At 39.6% G+C, this 26,506-nt stretch overlaps 1 protein-coding gene across 1 annotated transcript in view; it reads left to right on the forward strand.

The window, feature by feature from the left end:
* The window catches only part of rras2 (RAS related 2), a 316,645-nt gene that overhangs the window by 201,404 nt on the left and 88,735 nt on the right, over window positions 1–26,506 (forward strand). The gene's annotated exons all lie outside the window — the stretch shown is intronic.

Genomic DNA, 26,506 nt, shown 5'->3' on the forward strand with positions numbered 1-26,506 from the left:
TATGACTTCATTTCTGCTGTAATATTGAAACGTCTACATAATTGTAAAAATGTAATAGACTCTAATATAATTTCATTTTGAACCCTGAATGGTCCATGCCGTCTCTGCTCAATTTGAGTAGAATAATGATTTTTAATGTCCACACATGGCTTCCTGTGACCTTATTCAATCTCAGGCCTGATCAGGAAATATATTGATTCAATTACTGTACTGATGACAAGCGAATGGAGGGGAGCGGGGAAAAGGTCAGCACATATTTGAAAATGTAAATCTTAACAATGTCTTTTGGGTTTCGCTGGGGGAAAAAAAGCCATTATCAAATGCCATTTGGCTCCAGTGGCATGTCGCCCTCTGCCTCTCCCCCACACCTCACCAAAGGGAATAGTTAGAATATTTAGGATATCCACGGTGGATTTTCCCTTTGTCAGCGAGTGAGATGTATTCACAACATGTGCCTCCATATCCTGTGATTGTGTGGGCCATAATAGCCAGTATTATTCCTTAACACAACAGCTCCATATGCAGGTTTGAGCACACTTCCTAATGACCTTGAGGTAATGACTTCAGTGCTTTTAGAGTGTTTGACTGTTGTATAGGAGCTTTAGGGAAATTAGCTTCAGCCCACAGACAACAAACAAGTCCATCCATATTTTACTCAAATGACACACACCATACAACGCTCTGTTAATTATTTGTTTGGACATTAAAAAGTCATTAAAACGAAATTGTTCATTAACATACAGCTATGTGTTACACCATAAATTATTCATTGTCAATAAATTTGAGAATTCAATTAAAGAAATAAGTAATGTAACATATGCACAGTCAGGGCTCTTGAGGTTGTGGGGTTTAGTGGGACCTGCTACTGTGACTATTTGGAGCAAATAATTGACAGATTAATCAATTTTGAAATAGATGCAGCAGTAGGTTTATAACACTATTGTATTGCAAATGCATCCTCACACGGGCGGCACCAATATAAGTAGGGGATTCTCACTAGCACAAGTACTGTGATGTTAGAAGAATTGTATTGAGATTTCAAACATGACACACTGCATGAGTGTGGGCATATTTATTAGAGTTTATTAGAGTAATTTGGGGCACCGGTCTCCAGGGCTCTGGAACGAGCAGGTCGGATCAGAGCCGACCCTTCTCACTCTGGACACGGACTATTTGAGCCACTCCCCTCAGGCAGGAGGCCACTCCCCTCAGACAGGAGGCCACTCCCCTCAGGCAGGAGGCCACTCCCCTCAGGCAGGAGGCTACGGTCCATTCGGACCAGAACCTCCCGTCACAAGAACAGTTTCTTTCCCTACACTACAGTACACCCACTACATTACTTTATACTTTATATTTTATTATGTACATATCATGCCTTTTTTTTATTCAGTGTTCAATGTTCTGTTGTTTGTGTTGCACCGAGACACCAGGACAAGTTCCAATGTCTGTGAATTTTTTATCGACAAATGGCAATAACCCCTATTCTGATTCTGATTAGGCATTTAACAATTCTATAATCTAAATTAATTAATTTAATAAAAATAATTTTGCTTGTTAATCTGAAGGTTTGTGATAATGTAACCATGTCATTGACCCTTTTTCCGGAAATGAATGAACACTTTACTAAATGTGGTTTATGAAGATTTATTGTATCAAATAATTAAACAGATAAATATTCATTTGGAATATGCAAATGAGTTGATAACAGATGGAGACACTAGACATGATTGTTCTAGATCTATCTAGTTGTGTGTTAGAGTTAATTCTAAAATGATATTATCAGCCAGGCTGTGAAATGCATTCATACGACCAGAACCAGAAGATGTGATCCTGGAGCTGGGCCTGGGCACAGCTGCTCTGGAGCTCCAGGATCTGACGGTGTCAGGCCAAAGAAGCACTGGATCAGGTTCAGTGATCTGCGTTCTTCTTGGCTCTGAGGCGTTCCTCAGATAAAAAAGGGCAGTTGTACTGATTCACCAATGAGGCTGTTCTGATGGGACCGTCCTGGATCCACGTTTTGTTGTAGACTTGAAATGTGGCAAAAGAGCCTTTGCTTGAGTTTGCATGATGTAGTTTTAATCAAGTCTAAAAACAGGCACTGAATTCTTATTTATGGGAGATCAATTTAGCTTCCGCGGGCGTGTCTCTGGAATTTCTTTGTTTTGTAGGTTAGCTTAGCATTGCCAGAGACGAGCCCTCATCTCCCAAGATCCCATCTCATGGACCTCCTCTGATAGAACTGTTGTCTTCTCTCTCTCTCACAGACCCCTGAGAGGTTTGTTTTGCACCAGTGTTCGACCAATCAGCACACATGCAGTCAGAGCTGATCAGAGAAACATATCCGGAATGATGGAGCATTGTTTACTATTAACATTAGGCCACATAGTTACAAAGGTAAATTATTCACAAGAAGATGATGTTATAAAACAGTTAAATGAACATGCAGAACATACATAACACATAACAATACTGTACATAACATTATGTACAGTAAATTCATCTTGTGGACAAAATCTGCAATCAGATGATTGTTTACTAAAAGCTTTTATCTTTGCAGAGAAAAAGGCTCTGTGAGTTCATTTGAATCCAAAAGCAGGTATTTGATGGGAAAAGCTTTTCCTCAACTTTCAAAGCATGAAGTTTCTGCTCCTGCAGAGACGCCATAAATCTCCAGTACCATGGTACAACCTTACTCCCGCATTCATGTTACCATGGCAACATTCTGAGGTCATCTGCAGGTCCCTACACTATAACACATGGGAATTGATTTACTTTGTCTGATATTATGATGTATTAGAAAGTGCAATGGCCATGCTATATCCAGCAAGTTAAATGTCTATTGCATTTTTAATTACGTAATAATATTAGACAAAGAAAGTCATTGTTACTTAAATATATCTCATTCTGCTTCTGGCCTTTACTGTTATTTCTCTATGTTCATGACCATTTTCCAGTCCTGGGGATTGTTCACCCTTTTTCAAATGACTTCATTAATTAAATGGGATTGGGAAAGGTTTGGAGCTAATGGATTAGACTGGGGCTGGCTGGTCCAGGCCTTTTACCAGAGGTCACATTTCATTTGCTGCCTATGTCAAGCAACCAGCAGCAGGCCTCTGAGGCACTCTAATCAATGTGTGCGTGCTGCAGCCCTGAATGAATCCATTAAAGTTATGTGGATGCATCCTGCTCTAAGGAGGAAACTCTCCCGATACCGCTGATAGAAATTAGCCATGAATTAGGAGCCATGCCGGCCTCATTCTGGATGCAAGCCAAAGCCGAATTAATAGGCCATCAGACCCTCTTGTGTTTTAAATCCTATTTGTTCAACTGTGGTTTAGAAAAACCCACCCTCTGCTTCCCCTGAAGACCCACCACAAAACTTCACTGGTTAAATAAAGTTCTGAATGAGAGAGAGGCCTGAGAGACTGTGCCAAGCCTCAGGGTTCAAACATGGCCGCCAGTCAATCAATGGTCCGATCTCATTGGCACATGTGCACCATGCACACCATTCCCCATGATACGTTTTAATTTGATAATGTATTGTGATTTAAATTCATTTGTATTGCGATCTTAATAGTTTGTAAAGCAAAATGCAAAGTGAATTGCATTTTGTACGAATTGTGCTATTTAAATAAGCCAACATTTTAACTGATCTGATTGATTTGTTCAACGAGAGCGGAGCTACAGCTGGACAAAATTAGAGTAAAAAAGATTTTTAGGCAATTGAAGGATTTTCAATTTAGAAAAAAAATCATGATCTTAAAATAGGCAATAATGACCACAAATTTAGTCATGTTTTTACACTGCTCTCAATGGAAAAAAAATCTTTTTAGGCTGCAATAGAACTTTGCGCTGCAGTTCCAAAGGACTGGCCACTAGTCCAAAAGGCTTAAGCTGACAATACCCTATCCCGATTTCTTTATAGATCCATGGTCTAGGCCTACAGGTGGTTGCTGTTGTTGATTATTTGTACCTTATTTGATACTTTTTTTCCATTTAAGTTGTTATTATAATGTATTATTCACTGTTATTTGGCCTGAGTGCCACAAACTGGTGGGAGGCCCATTAGTCTTGTAACGTGTGAAATACTCACCATCTTCCAAACTCTCACTAACGCACTTGTTAACTCATGCACTTCCCGTGCATAGTAATTAGTAGTGGACAAATCGAACATTATTGTTGTAAACGGGTGAACCCCATGTAAAAAAGCACACGTTTGGAGCGGTTTTCATTCGGTTTTGCCATGTAAAATGTTTGTGTAGGATTAGTTGCTCACTAAAGCATTAACATTATTATTGTAAAGAAGGTCAATACTATTCACTATTATGCCTGTCTTGATTGGGGACTCTCATCAAATGCACATTTTTGCATAAATATTAAAGTCTCTGTGGGGAGAAGCCACAACATTTTCCCTGAATTGAGCAAATTATGAAAAAATGGAAAAGTTTGAATTGCGTCAAATTTGCCCAACATTTTCTGTAATAATGCAGAGTGAAGAAGGCGCAATAGCGCCACAGATTGGGCAGTAGTTGTAACACTAGGAGGGAAATTGGGGCGCGAGAGAGGGCTTATCATGGCTACTTGCGGCTAATAATTAAAAATAATTAAGAATGATTGTTTTATTGTTTCTTGTGAGTTATTGTGACCAAATTATTCTGTGTAAAATGTGTCTATTCTAAGCCTTCGAGTTTCTCCACTGCCCTTGAAGATTAACAATTATTCACTTGTATTGACACCATGACCAAACAATATTGAAATCCTGAAAGTTTTATTTCATTCACAGTGTTTAATGCATTACAATTCCTCTAATGTGTGGTGAATTTTAATACATCCAACATTGAATAAAGTTTATGGGACATAAAGTTCTGTAGAAAAACACTGGTTAATGTTTTTACTGATTTTATTTAAAGATTGATTTTAAATAGCTTAAAATTGTCACTGAAGGATCATGATTAACTGTTAACTGAATAATCCCTACTAACTAATGTGGTGAGGTCCGTTGTAATAAAATATTGCTTAAAAAAGCTCAAACCATCTAAATAGGTATTTTTCCCACAACCCATTTTTGATTAAAAAGGAGAACGCTTTGCATAGTAATTGAAACAGAAGCACAGACTCACCTTGACAAAACCTTCAAATGAGCCAGCGTGGTCCAAATAACCCAGTGGACCAAAAAACAACAAGAGTGTAAAAGATCAAAGGGAGAGCTGTACTGCAGCAGAACAGGAAAAGTTTGCAGATGAAGCCACAAAGGACCATCACAGCAGAACTTTCTCTCCTCAGCGATGATAAACAAGTATTCCCACAGTCACCATGTCCTCCATTGTCTGAATTTACATGAGGTTTGGGCTTTTAGTGCATGAGAGGATAGAGGTCAGAGAGGCAAGGTATGCATACACATCGACAGGCCACTTTAGAAGAATCACAAGGAACATTTCCAGCACAGCAATAAGTAAATAAGTAAATGTGTTAAAAGGTTCTGGTGTTGATCAGGCTTTTCATATTGCCAGGTATTGGGGTGTATACAAAATGTCACTATAGTGGCATCAAGCCTTTGCTGGTGCGCTGAGAAGAAAAAAGGTTTTATAGAGGTTAAAAACAATAGCTGATAACTTCAGTTGATAATGTAACGTAGTGATGGAAATGTACATATTGAAAAAGCATTTTGAACTCTGAAGAGACTATTGTTATATTTGCAAACATCAGCCAAGTGTCCAAGCCTTTATCTTGTTGCATCTTCAAATAGGATGAAAAAACATAAAAACATAATTATCATATTAAACATCTAAGGCAATATCTTTGGAAAATACGGACGCAACATTTCCCTAAATCAATAGTTTACACAGCGTCCGGATTAGCGTAGCGATAACACATTTCGCAGCTACGTACCTACAATCAATATGGCTATTCACCTGCACTCAGCCCATTTACCCATACAATATTACAGACACGCTGTATGTAAATGAGATCCAAAATGGCTCTCGCAGTCGCCCTCTTCCTCCAGTCACAGAGTCACGCATCATTGTCAGCAGCACCGGCAAAACAAGATGAAATAAAACTCTAAGCCGTCCTGGCAGTCAAGGACACCATTCCCTCACCGTAATAGCCTGTATCGCCTAGCCACTCCATGTGTAGCTTCTCCTCATTGCTCTGGGCTTTTATTCGCAGCAATAAGCTCTTTATCACTCCTCAACACAATTCATTTAAAACCACCGTCAAGAAGCAATCAAACCTTAAGTAAGAGGATTCAAAGTCAGCCCGTTATTGTTAAGCAAAGTAGCATCACTTCATTTCCATAATGCACTTGGACGGAGATGCCAAAAAAGGTAATCATAAAGTGTACAGGAAAATAAATTGCTAATATTCTTCACATTTTGGAGTTTTAAAATGCTTTATTCATTCGTGTTTGTGTTGTGTTTTGCTTTTCTTTCTTTGCTGCAGCCGGAATGACATTATTTTTGGGCCTGTTGTCCCTCTGACTTGGACACATATGATTTAGCAATCCTTGACAAACCCATTACAGCGCATAGATTGGCTGTTCTCTTTTTCCTTGTGCCTCGGAAACCCATAGTAATGACACGTACCTTTCCATTTTTCTTCAGATGTCCTCGATTCAAAGGTGGCATGTTTAGAGAGAGCTTCTAATTTCAGGAGCGTTCCCAAACTATTGACTATAGCTACAAGAAAGACATCGATCTCGACAAGGTCTTTGGAAACTGTGTCTAAAAATGTATTGCTAGAGTGGATTTTCCTCCCCTTTTTCTTTTTCTTTTATGTGTTGGTTTTTCAAACGCTGTCCTCACCATTTCACTGGATCTGGATTTCTCAAAGGGAGTGTTTGGACTAAAGATGTAATTTTGTTCTTACAGCTCTGGGTGCAAGAACAAACTCTTTGCTTCTTCTAAAGTATGACTTGGCCTTAAGCGTCACATGTCATTAGTTTGTGCTGAGATGTGAAAACTTTACAGCAGAAGCTACTAAAAAATATAGGGCAAGAATAATGCTGGTCGACAACAAAGAATTGATCAAAAATAGGGCTGTGTAAACGTGATCGATATTCAGTTATTTCTAAGCATGTTTTTGGAGCAAATTAGACTTTGGAGGATCAAATGGCTGATTAAAAAAAAAAGTTTCTTGAACATAGTTTTTAAAAAGAATGTTCAAGCCATTGAAATTGAAAGCCTTTTGTGACATCAAAAATCCAATCTAAAACTGGGATTGATCAAAAGAAAAAATAGTGATAATAATTCTTTATATAATTTAATAATAATTAATATCATATTTTTTTATTCTCATAGTGCCAGGCCCTATTCACAATTTATTTTTCTTCATATTAAACGCTTACAACTTTTAATGTGTCATTGCATAATCAACAAAATACCTTACAGTATTCATTTCCAAAAAACAAAAAAGTCTGAACTCCAAACCACATGATTTTGCTGTAAACCTCATGATCCTTGACGATTTTAGTTAAAAACAAAAAAATCTGTCCATGAGTCCATAAAATTCCATTGATGATTGTAGTCTCTGCCCAGAGCTTTCTCACAGTAGAAGTGTATCTGTATTTGTGGGTTGGTCAGTGTCATTATAATGGCATAATACTGTACATATTATTTAAACAAGACTTGTGCCCTGTTTTGCTCCATTTTGAACAGTACCAAATTAAAATAAATACAGACAATTTCATCACAATATGTAAGTCAACATCTTAGCTGTTTGCAGGTGCTTTTACTATCTCAAAAAAGTGAAAATCTGAACTTAAACTAAAATGTATTGCACACTCATATAATGCATTTCTAGCATCTTAATTATTCTTCGCAATGAGAAATAAAGGTCAATAACAAATACATTCATTTAGTAGTGCTTTTTAGAACTTTCCGAAGAGCAAGTGTGTCATTGTAACGCTAACAACAACTAGCATGCTAACAGCGCACTTCCTGCTTCGTGTAGAATAAAACTATAATCTATAATTAGATGGAGAGAGCGCACATCGGTCTTTAACCCGAACAGATGCTTTTACAATAAACGTGTACTGGGGCAAAACATATTTTACACACAAAAAGCCAGGTAAACCCCCTTTAAACATTTAAATATTGTGTCCACTCTCCTTTTTGTGCTTTTCTTAATACAGTCACTTGGGAGATTAACATTAATGCCCAAAGGAGTAAAGGAGCAAAGCCCAAAATTGAAACATATTAGCTGTAATTAGCATGTTACAAAAGGGCTAATTTGATGGCTATTGTAATATTTCATTACCTGTAATCTTGCCCATGAGAGACTTGCATTAAAACTGCAGGAACAAATTAGGCTGTGGGGGCATGTGACTTTGTACTGTCTCAATTCTGTGAACAAATGCACAATATATGATCACAAGGATGAAAGAGGAAAAATAATCTTTTGGTCCCGACTTTGCTCTTGTCCTACCCAGGTCTGTACCTTTCATTTTACATCCTTTTAGTAATTTTGTCACAACACAAGCAAAGCCATAGGTAAGCCCACATCAAGCCCAGCATCATTACGCCAACACGGCCTCCTCGGTGGGCCGTGCGCCACATAAAAGAGCGCACTAACTGGTCTTTCCGCCTGCGAAATCGGCTAATTAACGCGTATATTTCTTGCATTGCCAGCCAGACGTGTTTCTTCAAGGCCACGGGACGTAAGCAACGATGTGTGTGCCAGTTGCCGCACAAAGGAGATAAAAGTGTAATGGCCATGTTGAGCTGGTATTTATTGGCTGTGATCGTAATTGGATGGAGTGGTTTTCACACATTGGGCTCATCTCTGCCATCACCGGTGTCTCTGCACATCAGCCATAATGGAAATAATCAAAATGATAAGAATAGCGTGGCTTCAATCTCACAGTGATTACATTGTTCCAGCAGTTTCCGTTTCTGCTTGAATTACATTGAACATCATCTGCGGTGGTCTGCAAACAGGATTACTGGTACTTAACTGAAATGAAAATGCATTTTAACACAGTTTAATAATCAGAGTGGAAAATCTAGTTGGTGGCAATAAAGATAAAAGTAATTAATTTCTAAGGCTGACTGTGCACGGGATCTATACTGTTCTTTAGACGGCCCATTTCACCTGTCCGGACTGAAGGCATGCAATTTGAGTAGTCTGCGACAGTTTAATACAGCATAAACGCGGTGATCACGGCATGAAAGACTCTCAATTCCACCCCAAAAACCTCTTCAAAGATACTCTAAACGATCATTCATGAAGATCATGAAACTCTCCAACTTTTCTTGCGAGTCGTGCGCTGAGAAGAGAGCGTGGAGAGCACAGACAAACTGCGGCACATCCTCGTGCATCTAAAGTGGTCAGCAGTTTGAGCTGTCCGTGCCTCCTGTTCCATTATGGAATAGTAACACCAGGGCTTGTTTGTTCGCCAAACACAATTAACAAGGTTTCTGCTGCACATCAATACTGCTATTTGCATAGGGTATTGATCTTGAGTCCTTATAATCACAAAATGTTAATTGCACCAATTAATTCTCAATCTGTTTGTGCCCTTGTCTGGCCGCCTGGAGCCCTGAAGGTCAGAGTGAAAATGAACTGTTCTTTGATTCTCCTCCAGGAAAAGATTTTTCCCAAGACAACCCTGTTTGCTACTCTGAATCAAAAGAGCCGCCCTCCCTTATCATGATTATCATTCACACTGAGTAGGAGCTAATAGGCTTGAAATCTGTGATCTGATTTGTCCTTTTAAACAAGCTTTTTCTTGTCTCGTTCATTAACCAGAACTGGCTCCTCTCTTTGCTACGCGCTGGCTATTTACACCTCAGAGACAAAGTATCCCCTCCATATTGACTAATTTGTCATTTTCTGGGACAATGCATCGGCTCTTTGATTCATGGCCCATACACAATGTGCAGAGTTCCCTGAGCGTCTGGTCGCGGCGCACACCATGTTATTACAGGCTTAACATGACCTCCTACTTTATTGTCTGTTTGAGATGATCAGAATAATAAGTCAGTGCTGTCTACTCGCCGTTCCTCTCACTGTAATGTGTATTTCTCCCTCTGTAGCCTAGGCCTATAATGAACACAGCGAAATACAGTTATAAGTCTGACGTTATAAATATTTCAGTGTATGGCTTCTTTTAATGCCTTATATTTCCTCCCTGTGTCTGCTGCTATCGATTAGCGCGGGGCTAATTGCTTTTGCCTCTATCTTGATATGGTCAACAGCACAGAGCCATTAATGTGTTTCAGCCGCTGGTATCAGTGTGTTTGAGTGCAGAAGGACCTCTCCTCGTCCCCGTCATCCATGCCTGAACACAGCCAAATGACAAATGAGCCGCCCTGTGTGAAAGATGAATTTCAATCCACTACACCTGTGCCACCCCACCAAATGAAAGGACTGATTGCCTCCAATTGCATATTTAAAATGCTTAATTCCTCCATTAGGAAAGCTATTTACATGAATTAGGGACAATTAGCATTTTCAGACCCACTTCAACTTTGTACGCCCCTATCCATTAACATTTGAAAGTGTGGGCTGGCAGCTACGAGAAAGCCCTTCCATCTGATTCTGCTGACCTCCTGTGACGGTTGCCTGTGTGCATTTTTTTTTATCTAGCTCACCTCACTAAAGAGAGGGGCGGCCTTGGTCTATAACCGGGCACCTCATTATGGCTAATCAACAAAAGCCAATGAATGAAAGACAACAATGAAGGGCATAGACATGTATAATGGTGCTATGGGTCTAACCTTTTATCTGGGTTGAACTGTTAATTGTATGTGCGGGAGCTCAGGGCCTCAGACAATGTGATGGTCAGATAGAGACCAAGGGTGAATTTCATGCACAAGGGATGGTTACATCTATTGCCTTTGTAAACACGGTACAGTGTGCTCATTTTAAGGGACTGAATAGGGATCTGTAATGGTAAGAATAAACTCTTGTACAGCACTACCATCAGACATACGCGTAAACACTTGATGATGAGGACCTCTGCAACCATTTGCTATTATAATCATTAAAATCATGGGAATATAATATATTGTAGATTATGGCAGACAAAATGAACAACACATCCCCATTATAAATAAATAGTAGATAGTGTTTATCGGAGGACCTTGAGGCTGCTCTCACATTGTTCTCATCATATTTTATAGACTGCCTCTCTTTCATTTGTGTTGTTGTGATACTGTCATATTGTGATAGATAGTCATGGAGACAGCTAGAGTCTTATGAATGAGGTTAATATGTGCCCTTGGTTTGAACACAATGCTCCTGTTTAAATGCTCCTATTGTCTCTATAGCAAGGACGCATCCTATGTCCATAATTGTGATATTGATTACTCATAACTCACTTTGTCTGATTATGATTACAATTTAATATTGACTTTCTGCATGCAGTGAGTTGACTCTACTGTTGTCAGTCTTGTTGGCTTGGATGATCTATGATTCATCAATACCATTGATCGTCCCAAAGTTCATCCGTCCATATGTGACTAGCACATCAGTATTTTACATAAAAAAGATGGAGAGGAGGCGATCTGCATGTCAGCAAAATGTCACCATAATTGAGGCTGGCTGCTGTTATTGTCCCTTAACGAAGTTGGGACTGTTTTATAAACAGGCTTGGGACAAGAGGCATCCGTCACCAGGGACAGTGTTAACATCACAAGGACACGGGTGTCACGCATCAACTCAACAAGAGAAGAGGCACGAGAGGGGCTCTGTTCATATGCAATGAGACATTTGAATACTTTAATTCAGCTAATCTATCACCGTTTCTGTCTGAACCAAGAAGAACCCAGCGTGATACACCCAAAGAGCAGCTCATGGGGCTAATTGGAAAAAGCCAGTTTGATCAGACAGTGTGTGCTGTCTGGATGTGGGGCTGTCCAGGCCTCCACACCTGTGTGTCTCTGCAATAGCCTGCCGCAGTGACAGTGGGCTGCCCTCTCGCTCTCTGGATATCCAGTGTAAATCCAACCCAGTGGAGCTGTGAAAAAAGCTAATAATATGTTATTGCATTGGAGGTCCCCCTGTCGCCTCTCCATCAGAGCAGCACTGTCACCTTACACATGGGCAGCAGTGTGGTAATAGACAATAATGTGAGAAGCTACGAGAGAGGAGTCCAATCTGCCTCCTTAGTGGTAAAGGGGAAAGCACTGTCCATATGCTGCTGTCACATAACATCACCAATACTATGGCCTCACCTCACTTTATCAGTTTATTACTTTGAGAAGTAACTCCTGGTGAGAGCCTCTGTGTGGGTTTGAGAGCACAACCAAACTTACTAATTACATCCTGCTCCAAGGAGAAGTCAGGCTAATTTGAGTATCATAAACTCCAGCTTTGTTTTTGTTATTGCGTTTTTAGGCATCCAAACACATAATCCCTGTACACAGAAGACCATTGCCTAATTGTTTCATCATGATGTGTTTATTCATATTTAATGTGGATGCATTTACTTCTCCAAAAACATGACCATTAGTGGGAGCTTTGTGGAGGCAAAATGTGCAAATGTGTGTGAGAGTAATCAAATCTCTCAAAGAGAATCTGAAATCATGTTATGTGTAGTGTCTCCAAGCATATTAGTGCACGTAATGAAGTAAGTACCACTGCTCATAAACTATTGTTATGTGGCTTCTTTATGAAAAGAAACTTACAAAATACCCTTAAGACTAAATGATTATAATTCCAGCCTAAACATATTAAATATGCTTCTTTTGATCAAGAAAATGATTGTGTTTTGCTCGCAGTGATTTTTTTAAAGTAAAACGCAACAAAAAGTGAAATCAAAGGCGTTTGGCCAATCGTGGTAAAAAACAAAACAAAACAAAAAACGTTACAAGATTGTTGGAAATACTATTTTAGAATGGAAGAACGCTTCACCTTTTTACAAAAACATAACTGTGCATTGCCTTTCTGAGTCTACAGTGAAAACAAGCAGTTAAATGGGACCCGCAGTTCTAATTGTAATCATTATGATGTTGAGAGAGCAACAGGGCATTTTATTTTCTGTCATGATTGAATTTATGTCCCTGTGCACTGAGCTGTGTTTTGATGCGTGACCACGAGCTTTGTGGTTTTCGAGCCCCTTGAGACCAATTCCCATTATTTACTTGACTGTGACCCTGTATCATGACCCTTCAAGTTTTTCATTCTGCGCAAACCCACTTCTAAATTGCCCATCTAATGGCAACCTGCATTTTACTCAGCTGTAATGAATGCTCCAATTATTGTGAAGGTGATGAAGATGCTTTTCTCATGACACAGACCTCCCCTTCTTCACCTCTCAAACCTGTGGTCAGCGCTACCTGCAGAGGGGTAAGTGCTTTCAACACAGAAGCCTCTCAGAGCTCCAGTCAACTGTGCCTCAATGAGGTGGACGGAATTAAGTGCTTGAAAGAAATGAATTCATTCTGGCAGAAATGTGTCAAATGACCTTTCTGCTGTTCTTTACACATGGCACACTTCATCAGGAGGAGCTGAAAGAGGTCTTTAATGTGCATGCTTCCTGAAGGTGTGCTGCTATATAACATCTATTACAATTGTGCATGTTGTACGTTACCAAAGGAAAGCGATGACCTGGGGAATAAAGCAAAGTTAACTAAATGAAATACAAAAAAACTCAACAACACCACTGGAACTTAAAGGCGTAATGGACAATTTTTCGGCGTTTTGAGAACTCAGGCGGAAGTGCGCCCTCGATATAACACACACGTGCGTTTGTTTATTAGCGCGACGGATCGCATCGCATCTCTTGTCTCCCGTAGATTTCCGCCTCTTCAGAGACAACTCGAACAGTCTTTCTTTGTCTTCATTTTGTCCCGTACACTGAGGGAACTATATTATGATAGATCAATGCGCGGAAACGTGCTGCTCATGGGGACGAGCCGCACGCGGCTGCAGGTGAGCGGTAGGTGCGCTTTATGATTGATACGTGGCAGGACCAATCGGCAGTCCACGCCACGAGGAAATTAGACTCGTCCATTCAACCTTTAATCCAGAAAATCTTAAAAACGACACAGACACATTTCAGTCATTCAACATGGGTTACATTAGTCTGCACATGTTTCAAGGAACTTAGACTGCCCAAACAACACATTTCAAAGGTGGAAGGCCGAAATATGCACAGTTACACTCTTAAAAAGGGGAGGTGGGCGGCGCAGACAGGAAAAGAAAGTCAAAACGGTGATACACCGGCATCCCTGGTGGACACATGTCAGCGATGGTGAACATGGTGCTGACACCCACAGCCAAACAGCTGGACGGGACCACAAACGCTCACGTCCAGCTGTATTCACCTTATTCCGCCCCGCACACTTTTCCCTCTTTTCCCACGTGATCGACTCTTTCGCTGTAATTGCACTTCCGGTCCAGCAGGAACTCCGTTGGTTTGAAGGGAGAATGAGGGAAAAGTCTCGCTGCTAAAATATTCTATAAAGTAGATAGATTTGTGTAAAATATCCAATGTTCACGTGACCAACAAGCCAACAATTCCCTGGGCGACCTGACCTCACAGACCTGTTTGTGTAGAACTTTCTCTCAAGGTCAGAAGCCCTATGTTCACAATACACCCGGAAGAAGGTTCCACCGCTCAGACAGGCTTCCGGAATAAGGTGAATGTGCAGTAGCGCTCAACGGCCCGCTATATTAGCATTGGCTGTGCCCCCAAACAATTACAGAATTGATACAGCAAGAGCTTACCGGCGATGCAAGGCATTTAACTGTGGCTTTTATGGCCTTCGTTGCTGACTTGATGCTCCTATCATGAGTGCAATGAACATTCACATCAGGCTTCGCACGCAAGCCCCAATTCTGCACAGCAACGCCGGCGTGGGACGACAGGATGGAGAGGTTACGCCAGGTGAACAAGCTCTCTGTCTACAGAACAATGTTAACTGTTCCCACGTCTCATTACATATATATTGTCAGTCTCTTATTTTGATGTATTTACACTCTGGGCCTTAAATGGGGCTTAAATGCAGTCAGTCCTCAGGGAAACTACCCCCCGTTCATTTTTTCCTATGACTTTTTGAAAAAAATTATTCATACAAATCCATTAATTTTTACAGCATGTGTAAAAATACCAATGAAAGATTGTTTTTTGTTTGTTTGTTTGTTTGTTTGTTTTATAACAATATAAATATCCAGCAGGGCACCTGAGTGCATGTCCAGCCCTCAGCGCCCCAACAGGGATCAGGCTTTAAGCAGCCCATACATGCAGCTGATTAGTTTGACTGAGCATGTTTTCACAGAGCAATAAATTAAATATGAATAAATTAAAAATCTACTCTTGCAGAAAATTGCTTGGAAAACAGCCACCTCTCCATTAAAATATGTAATGCCATTTATGTGGAGTAACTTGGGATTAGATATCACTGTAAATTAACACACCATCCAACCATAGTGGAGAACTTTTCACTTTTAACAAGGACTTATAAAAGAGGTATTTACTCCAGTGTGTTCCATAATTAATGTTTTATTCAAATGAGGCTTGACTGTATTATAATTGCAAACATCCCTAAATAAGGGCATTTTTTAAGAGGGGGGGATGTCAACAAAGATTGATGAGGTTTGCTTCGAAATTGCCATCTGTTTCAAATGTTTAGTTGAAGGGCCCCCTCCTGTCTGTCGCCCCTCGTCTGTGGAAACTGAAGCCTCACGCTTTTCCTCCTGCCATTTGGCCATATGCATCTGCAGCATTGTGTGTGTGCGGCGTTCGTACAACACAAGGTAACTTAAAGATTGAAGGGGATCAGGAACATCAGCGTGTGAGATGAGCTCCTGTAGATAACGTGGCTGCAACATTTCCATGACATTGTAGCCTTGTTAGCTCATTAGCACAATGTCACCGCCACAGCCGATGTTGTGTTTAGGGTAAAAGGGGAGGGGGCTTCAGCTGCAGGTATCAGGCCTCTGCAGATGGGCTTATTAATTAAAGGCATAGAAGGTACTGCAGTTCAGAGCATTACAGCCAAAGCAAACAACACAAAGAACAAACGTTAGTGTGAATTTAAGAACCAACTTACATTTCAACGTATTTGCAAAATAAACAATAATTGAAACTGTGCTTCTATGTTTAGTTTTAGATCTGCCAACATACATCTTTTATTTAGAAAGAGTACTATGTCTTGCTAAATTACCTTTAATTTAAATAGAGATGGACCAATAGTTTTTTTCATGGCCAATGCCGATTGTTTAGAACCCAGAGAAACCATGCAGGGCCAATTTGGATAATTTTCTTCAAATTATGTCATTTAAATGTACTACAAATTCACCCACATGCCTTGTTTAACCACAAACCTATGTTAAAGCAGTGTAGTCCTGTTATGTGTGTGTAAAGTAAAGCTTTATGTGTGTTCTTCTGGCAGCAGCTCTTAAAATAATTGGCCCGTGCTGGAGAATAAAGGCTAATAAGCAGAAAGTGCAAATGTCGGCCCGATATATCAGCCAACAAATCTCTAAACTAAATACAATGATTCATGTGCTATAATACAAGACATGCAGGTAGAAAGTATTATACTAGAAGCTGTAATGGCAAGGCAAGTTTATTTGTAGAGCAAAATTCATACACAAGGCAATTCAAAGTGCTTCACACAAGCGACAATGCATTAAAATCACAAATACATGACAGACATCACAAAACAGTTTAAGACATAAAAGAGAAGAGTGCAGAGAAAATCATGAAAATAACGAGGTTCAAGTATCAAAAAACATGAAAGAACCATACAATTAGATACATTTCTCAAAAATAACAGATTTTTCAGCTATTTGTGCCGTCTTTTTAATGTGTTTTATTACACATGATATACGGGAGAAAATACACTTGTGATACTATCAGTTTTACAATACCATAATACCATATATTCCCTAGCTCTCCCGTAGCACTACCTCCACTGTGGCCTTCCAGATCCTAAAGGTTAGATCAACAGTAGGAGAGGGGAAGCATCCTAACCTCTTTATCCTAAACCCCTATCCTCACCCCCGGGGCCTCGTCTCACCTCTGCACAGTCACAGCCTCCTCTCCAGGCTCCAAAATCAGGGGAGACTCTTTTAATCCCTCCCAGTCTGAGAGCCACCCACCCGCACTCCCATCTGTCAGAGCACCGCTGGAGGAGAAGAGGAGGGAGTGGTTTAGGGCTCTGAGGCATTTGGCCGAGTAGAGAATGCATCCCGTGTTCCATCTCAAAGAATTTTCTAATTTCCTTGGCCTTTCATGCTTTGTCCCAAACACACGCCCCTAAACTGGCCACCGTACAGACCACAGTCACCGTTCAACCCATCCAAACCAGCATGTTCTCTTTTTGGACACATTTTACTGTACAATCAGTGTACAAAAAAGTCCAAATGTTTCTGTTTAATTGTGCATTTTACTTGATTGTAATAATACAAATAATTTAAATGGATATATTAATTCAAGTTAAAAATGCATCATTTTTCAATTTGTTTGCCATTTTTTTTCTTTTCTATTTTTGCTCTCACTGTAACAATGCTTTTTGGAACTACAGCTTCTCTAGAGGTGTAACTCAGCAGTGTTATTTTTATTTGTTTGTCACAGTCAAATGTAAACATATGGGGGGGAAATCTTGCGAGAAAATCTTTGTGCATCTTGTGGGAATTTCATCTTGCGACACATTGTTGCTTGACATCTTGTCCTAACCTTAATGGTTTTATGATCACATCAGCACCGATAAAAAATAAATCAGATATATGAAATTGACTGTTGCTTAGTGTCTGAGTGACGTAAATGTGTGTCACCGCAGTATTTTAACCAAGAAGCTTGTATTAAAAGAACAACATTTGTTTGTTTTCACTGGGTGTAAATCATTCACAAGCATTTTCCATACTTTCTGAGCCTGATAGTGAGAAGGTATATAAATCCTTGAGAAAACAGCCGTTCAGTCAGCATACATAAAAACAGAGCACTGCCGAGCGCGGGGCCCATTGTTGGCACTCATTCACTTGGAGATGCAAATAGGTGGATTTGAAATGCAGCCTGTGTGTGTTATGCTTGACTACTTTAATGTTGTATCTATGCTGGGGATTATTCTCTTTACAGTGGAAAACCCTGGGCTTGAATGGCAGTGCCCTCACAGTAGCTCCCAGTGCTTTCAGAGGCCTCCAAACGAGATTAGCCCCGTGTCTGCCTCGGTCCCAATCCTCTGCATCCGCACACAGCAGCCACACGGTGTGACGGCTTCTGTCTGACACGGCGGCGCACTCAGAATATGCACACACTCTCAAATTGAGAGGTCACAAGAAAAATAATACAAGCAAGTCTATAGTGTTGGTATTGACACGCCTGTACAAAATCTGATTGTGTGTACATTAAAAGGCTGAATTTAGTTAAACATATTGTACAAACCAAATGTAACTCTTATTTGTGAACAAATTGATCGTATAAATTCCACACTGTGTTGAATGTTGTCAAATAGTTCTAAAAAAAAAAGTTTTTGTTTATTTTTTTGTATTGATTATATTTTAATGTGCCTGCCTAGAAATATTACATGCCGTTTTGTCTTGTCAGTACAGTATATTACTTGTGCATTGTTTTAATTGATTGATTTACAATATTCCAAATCAGAAGTTCAGAAAGAGGCTAATCTGGCACCATCTAGTGGAGACTAACGAGAAAGACAAAAAGGTAGAAAATAAGATGTTGCTAAAAATGGGGACATGGGACACTTGGGCCTACTTCACATTCAAAATAAAACAATATGAGACATGAGAAACAACATATTTTCCATAAAATTATAACACAAATAGAATACTATAAGAATCAATATTTGTATGGACTAAATAATAATATGCAATATCAATTTGAAAAACAAGAACTATCAGGATTTTTTATTTTCTTTCAAAGACTTGCCGCTGCTTAAACCTGGCTTGCTCTTGCCGCAGGTGAGACCTCCGCTGCTGCAGAGGATGACAGTGTCACCTCAGTGAACAAAGTACAGTCTGTGACTGCTCGGCTACATTTAATGAATGGAGCTGTAGAATTAGAGCCTAAATGTAATCCAGGGATTTTCTAGTAGCTGATTAGCCGACATAGGCCGGGTCCACAATAAAGAGACCTATCATGACTGGTTTTGTGAGAAAACAAGGGAGTTTTTCACAACATATTATACATGTGAAACTGAATTAGATGACCTTAACACTATTTGGGTATTTAGAGGGAATTGTGAATTCTGGAGCTGAACATGAGCCATGGCCGGGCCAAAAACACTTGTATGTGTCCACTTCCTGCAGATGAAGGCTCTGGCAGCACAGGTTCAGTTATGATTCTAACTTTCCACATGCTACATACTACATTACACATAGAGGCATTTCACAGGCATGACAGAGGCAACATGGGATAATGTTGGAAGAACTTTCGGTTGGCAGATTCATCTGAGGTCACCTCAAATGAAATATTCTAATAATTCACTTAAATCAATGATTTTATGATCTTAAATAAGACACATGTCTTCAGAACAATGTTCTAACCTCAGACACTTTTGAAAAATAACTTGTTAACTTTTGTAAAATGAATAAAGGCTAAACCACTCTTTTCTAAATCTATTGTTAAAAGTTCTACAAACTTTCTTCCACAGTAATCCTAAGCCTGCTGGGTGGAGGACAGGAGGAAAAGTGGACAAACGGATTCAGATGTACAGTAGCGTCTGAACCAATATGAAATCCTTTGTTTAGGGTGTTTTGTCGAGAAAACAAGAACAGAGCCTCACCACAAACAACGAAGCCAAAGCTTTATGTGTACACATATTTACAAAGAGATATCACAGTATTACAGAAGCAAGAAGTAAACAGAAGAGGACGCGGCTCCGGTAATATTACTGTCATTTGTGTTGTTTTATGGTGACACTTTCCTTATCACATATAGCGTATGTTACAGTTTATCATGTACTGGGGATGCGAGGCAGATTATTTTCAAACTCACTGGCACACAGGGGACTTGCCTTTGGTCTTCATTCATGAATGCAACATGTTTTGTTTTACTTGCACGAGCACCACAATGAAGCTTAATCAAATAAGTCTATAAACTATAGCATCAAATTCCAACACGAGCATACAACATTTCTTGATTCTTTAGTGATTGCTGGTGCAAACACAATCCTGGGCCAACACAACTTGCACAAAATAATCTTCAAATGTATTAGTCCAAGAGTAGCCCTCATATTTTATAGTGCAGGGGTCTCCAGCCTGTTGCTCAGTAACTCTCAACCCTCTTCCTAAGGGCTCCTCTAAAGATTTAGGAATTATAATCATTCCAACGTAATTCATTACTATTACCATTGTAAATGTATATTTTATGTTTAACGTAGTGAACTATTAAATTGATAACGGTTTATGTTTTAAAGGTAAGCTACCCCATCTAAAGCTGTTTAACGACTCAATTGCTTGCAGTAGTGACACCTGGAAGGTGTATATCTAAGCCATTTTTGTTTGGGAGAAGTAGCTCTCTGGGTGAAAAAGGTTGTAGGGAGGGCCCCTGTAGGGAGGGCCCCTTTAGGGAGGGCCCATGTTATTGGCTATTATGTGGAATGACGCTGCATGCATCAGCCAGGTCAGACAGAAGCTGGTCACCAGGACGTATTTCTATGCAAAAACACTTTTAACATACCACATTAGCCTATATATGGTGACAACCAATTAAAAAGCAGTTGTCCCTGGGATAGTCAGGTAGGCCTAAGCTCACACACACGCGCTCCACTCATCTGCATCATGTCTGCGCGTTTTCCATCACGTCCCGGGGACATATCTGGCGACTGTAACCTTTGTACACCTGTCTTGCCCTTTCCCAAGCCTTTACACTGCTTTCATCTCCCGTTCATGAGGGTCTTGGTCAAACCAATTGGCACCCACTTGTGTGAATTGCGTAATGGGCACAGGACGCAAACATAATATGGCGCAGACTTGATGCTTTGCACATTTCTCATCTTTGATAGGAGATAGTGCCACTACCTCATTGCCTGCTATATCTTTTTAAACTCTGTTTAATATTGCAGTTCATTCATTCATTCATTTTCTACCGCTTTTTCCTGTTAGGGGTCGCGGGGGTGACTGGAGCCTATCCCAGTGACTTTGGGCCTTAGGCGGGGTACACCCTGGACAGTGGCCAACTCGTCGCAGGGCCAACAGACATAGACACACAGATAACTATTCACTCTCACTTCACTCTCACGTTCATTCACCAGGGCCAATTTTTAGAGCTGCCAATTTTGCCTAACACATGCATGTCTTTGGACGGTGGGAGGAGCCAGAGAACCCAGAGAGAAACCACGGTAACACGGGGAGGACATGCAGACTCCACCCAGAGAAATCATGTGATGTTGTTCTGGCCCGGGAATCAAACCCATGATCTCCTTCTTGGGAGGCAAGAGCGCTAACCGCTCTGCACAGAGGCAGAGCGTTGCAGTTCGTATTCTGTATTATGTCTTATTGTAGCCTATGACGAGGAGAGGCAGACATAGGTGTGCCTGGATTATAGAGATGATTCGTTCACTTAGCAAATAATAAGAAGTCAAATGCAACTTTAGAATAACATACAGGCCTAATTGATAGAGAAATACTGGCTAATGGCCAGTGGCCCTCATACCATGTCATTTGAATGGATGAAGAGTGATTGCAATGGAAAATCAGGAAATCTCCCTAATATGCTTCAAACTTACAGATAATGGAGTGAAAAACAATAAAACTAATTTGAAGTGGAAACTTCCTTCTTCAAGCTCTTAGCAGAAGTTTGTGGTCTCTGGTGCAGCAGAATATAGTATTTCTAATCAAGTTACAAATGATTAAGTTGCTGCAGCAGTTCATTCAATCTCAGGTCTAATTAACTTGATCATTATCTGTGTGCATGCAAGGCTGAGCACCGACTGCTTTGGATTTGGCAAATGGAACAGTCAAATTCCCCGATGAAGGAGGTCTATACAGGCAAAATAAAGTTTGATCTCTCAGCTGCACACAAAGCAGATTGTGGAGGTCAAGAACAGACGACAAAAGACCACATCTCTTTTAGAAAAGACTGTAGAACACATTCATTATTTAATTGATTTAGGTGCACTACGTAACATTTTAACTAGAGGGGCTGTCACTTGCATTGAGATGTTATTGCTTAGAATATTCCAGAGTTTGGCATTAATTGTCTGTATCTTAGATCTGTGGAAGTGCATGTTTTTCAAGGTATTTTTGAGAAATTAAAAAAACTGTAATTGAGTAATAGCTCAAGATAGATACAATATATATATAAATACAATACAGAGGAACATTCTGAGCAAAGCAATCTCCATGGAGACAATCAGGTCGCAGACTAACCAGAAAAGTTACTAGTCCACCTTTATAAAAAAAGGATTGAATAATGTGCATCCATCACATACATCACATTCAAGTAAATATGAAGCTGCTACTTTCTCGAATGTTACGGTCACAAATGGCATTGGCCCAATAATCCTGAATTTGAACAGACTCACTGAAGTCTGGGTGAGATACTTTGCACCCCGTCTATGAATGTGGGGCTGTCATTAACGGTTGTTTCAGCAATAATATTTTAAAATTATTGTACGTTGATATTTTTATAATTCATTATCAACCAAATAAAGGTTGAAGTATGCTGACTGAAGGCTTCAAGATCAAGAATCTTTACAACTAAAGTGTAGTATTGATGACAATCTGAAAAAGTTTATTATTTTTTAGAGGCTGATATTTTCTTCAATTATTTACATTAAACGTGATCTAACTGTTTCTTTTTTTACTCTGCAATCTGTAAACCAAACTGCTCCCTGTCCATGCCCAGTGGTAACTTAAGCACAATTTATCCAGCCTGAAAAACAGTCTCCAAAGCCAAATTAAATGTAAAGCAATTACCAAGTGATGACTGGGAGCGATGAAGTGGATCCACCACTCGCACAGCAATTAATTATTAACAAGGAAGCAGTGTCTTTAACCTCTCCACTCTGATGCATTATTTTAGCCCTGACAGGCCTCTCATAACAGGCCTGTCTCTCCCATTATCCACCATCTATTTCTCCATCAAAACGATTGTGACAGCCTCGGGAAACTCAATCACCTCAATCAACGCTCATTTATGGAAGACAGAGGCCTGTGATGAGTGTATCAGTCAACGGTTTGAGGGACGGTGGGCCTGTTGGCTTTCACACTCTACAATGTGTTGATTTACCTCCAAATGTGGGGAGGAGACCGTTTTTTTCATTGATTACACATTGAAAAGTGTCCAGTGTCGCTCGTGGTCGGGTGCATGGCACATATACCTGCCGTGTGGAGTGGGCTGCAGTGCTGTGAGTTCAAATCTTATCCCCATTTCACGCTGCACTGTTCTGTCAAATAAAGCCAACACGAGCCAAAAAAATCCCTAAAAAAGAAAAGTAACCAAATGTATAGTGAATGGCCCTTGGACCTGCTATAGTACAAGAAAAATCTGTGACAATTTATAATAACTACACTTTTAATAGCCTTAATAAAGCATGTGCCGATATTTAATTCGTGAACATATAGTTTATTAAGAATTACTTAGGCTGAATAAATGTACTTAATTACCCTAACCTAACCTATAAACTAATTTAAGTAGCTACTGAGTCATTCTTGATAAGCTATTTGTTCATTATGCATAAAGTGTTTGTTCATGCTTTATTGTGACTAGTTCAGATTCTATGAAGTAGCATTTAAAAATCTAGAAGTTCCCTGCTGCATATAAAACTGAGTCCATGGAAATAAAATGTGTAAGTATTACTCTAACACACTCATGAATACTTACTAAGTATTCATGAGTGTGTTAAAGACAGGAACAGGTCAGTATGTGATCAATTAAGTGAATTACTTCTGAAACAAATACTGTATAGCCAGACCTTCCTCAGGGACAGAAATATTGATTGATTGAGGAAATGTTATTTACCTTTGAGAGCATACTATTTACAATTTAAAGTTTACGTTCACTTCTGTGGGAAAAGTGAGTCGAAGTAGCAGTGTGTGGTATAATGTACTGTCATGTGATGTATAGGAGTCAAATAATTGTACCCTAGTTATGCAGAAACTTCGCAGTTTTACTTTTACATATTCTGAACTTGAATTCACAAAATCCGTCTGTCACCTCTGGATGGTTTTACACTGTTACTTTGTGAAGTCAGAATGATATAACACGTAACCATAGGAGCATTGTGTGTACAGCATCAGGCAGTGGTCCACTTTACACTGAGCAGGCCTCTCCAGTTTCAACAGGAAGTACTGAGAATATGGTTAATTACAAGTCAAGAGGCCTGTCTCCATTCTCCATCATTCTGTCAGACAGCCATTTCGGGTCATTAAATTTGTTTATATTTAACAAACTAGTGACTGAATGAATTTGTAGGGAAACTAAGCAGACAAAATCAATTATAACACAGACTTATAACAATGGTTCTCTGAAATGTGTATATATATCTTTGTTTACATAGTTTATTAATCCTGGTATGAGTCGAACTAAATTAAAGCAGTCAAATTTTTTTTAAGAAAATGACTGACTAGCTTATAGTTTATAGCTTATACCACCAACAGCACATATGCCACACTTTGGTAACCTCTGTTTTACACACCTTGAAGAAAACCTGGGGGGTTGAACTCACCTAATGAAAAAATAATGTTGGTATTCAGATCAGAGCATGATGACTTTTAATAAAACTTTGTTTGCTTACACAAAAGTTGGATTAATTAGGCTTAGGCAGCGCTCTAATGACAGCACCTCGAGCTGTAGTAACTAGCTGTCATTCAAATAAAGCCAGGAAATTAAGCTAAAACAAAGTCTTACAAACTCCAATTAACACGTACACTTCTGTCTGTCCTGGTTTAGCATAAACATTACATTTTCCTGGTGTGAAGCGAAATCGTTTATTGACAGCTTGGCTTTGATGACAAATGATAAACCTCACAGTGCTAATGAACCGTGGAATTACATTACCTGATGAGGCAAGAAATTGCATGTTTAGAATGCAAATATAGAGGCCATCTCCACACCAAGTTATGAGGTGAATCCTAATATTATGCAAAGAGATTAAGTCTTGTATGGTCCAAGTGTACATTAACATGACTTCATCATTAGGAAACACACCTAACACAGCCACTAAATAACAGCATTGTTCGACTCCCACCAATCAGCTAATGCATGGCCTGTCCCTGTAAACAAGTCTTCTGAGGGTCTTCAAGAATCCCCTCTGTCTTCAGTGACCATGTTTGATAAGCGTCTATTGGCATGAAAACATGCTTTGCCAAAAGGGAAGCAAAAAAGATCAAATTCTGCCATTTGCTCAGAGCACACCACATGTTACTAAGAGATAAGGGCCACAAATTCAAATTTTCTCATTGGTTTAATCCTGGTTAAAGCTAATCTCTGCCCTTTGCTGGTCCCTGCCTTGGGAAGCTATATGAGGGCAGGCGTCTCGAAAAATGTAGGCCACAGCAGAAACAAGAACAAATTCATTTCAGCAAAGGCATGAAGGCACTGGAACCACTCAGTAGCCACCATTCTCAGCTCCTGCGTTTGACACATCCATATTTTATTGAGCTATGACAATTTGTATGAACGTCTCAAAGTGCACGTTTTTGGTCAGTTCTATGAAAGCACTATAACACTAAATTAAGATCTCTGGAGAATAAATGCCGCTTTACAAACACGGCTTTTGGCCATTTCCAAAATTCTGACGCCTGCTGCCCTGAGTCTCGATTTGATTTGGTCTTTGTCTCCACCTAGTGTACAAAGTAGTTGCTGCACTAAATTCACCTTGTTATTTTATTGCGTTATGCGTCAATCAAGAGTTTGTTTTGTTTTGTTTAATTTTTTCTCCTTAATTATTGCAACAACAAAAAAAACTTTTCTATTATATTAGTACAAATAAAGTGTTAATTATTTAGCCTGTTAAGTAGACTAAATTAAAAGTGAAAATGTTGCTGGCAAATGTTTCATTCCTATTCATTCTCATCATGATTTACAGTTAACCAGCAGACAATTCAGTCACTTTTGCACATTGTAAAATTATAATTTTAATATATCATTGAATGGATCTACAATGTTTTGAGCAGTGCACATGATTAGAAGAGAACATATCAAACGTAGTAATCTGGACACTGTTTTTATATTTGAGAAGTTTCGACTGCCATCTGGAAGTCATTTTCAATCTGAAGGCCCTGGTCTGAGAGGTTATAATATACACCGGTACTGGCCTTATAACGGAGCAGTTAAAGCCTGACACCGCTCTGTCTTTGTATAACTAATGGCCCAGTTTCAGGTTATTACTGTACTCTATAGTTGCTTTTACCCTGCTGTAGAATATCTGCTAAATCGTGAGTCAACAACAATTGTAAACAACAATAGTGCAACTTCAAAGTGCCTGATTAGTTCTTTGATTTGCATGATTTGTGCCATGGTTTTAGTAAAGCGGTTTAGACAGAAGAAAGATAATACCAAAGTCCACCAAACTAACAAAAATGGTATAAGTAAGTAAAAATCCCAATGCGTCCGTCTTTTTGACCATCACTGACATTATGAAAGGTTGTT

This window comes from Eucyclogobius newberryi, unplaced genomic scaffold (assembly GCF_026437365.1).
Source record: "Eucyclogobius newberryi isolate DKJ021-1_F unplaced genomic scaffold, fEucNew1.0.hap1 SCAF_5, whole genome shotgun sequence".
Classification (NCBI taxonomy): Eukaryota; Metazoa; Chordata; class Actinopteri; order Gobiiformes; family Gobiidae; genus Eucyclogobius; species Eucyclogobius newberryi.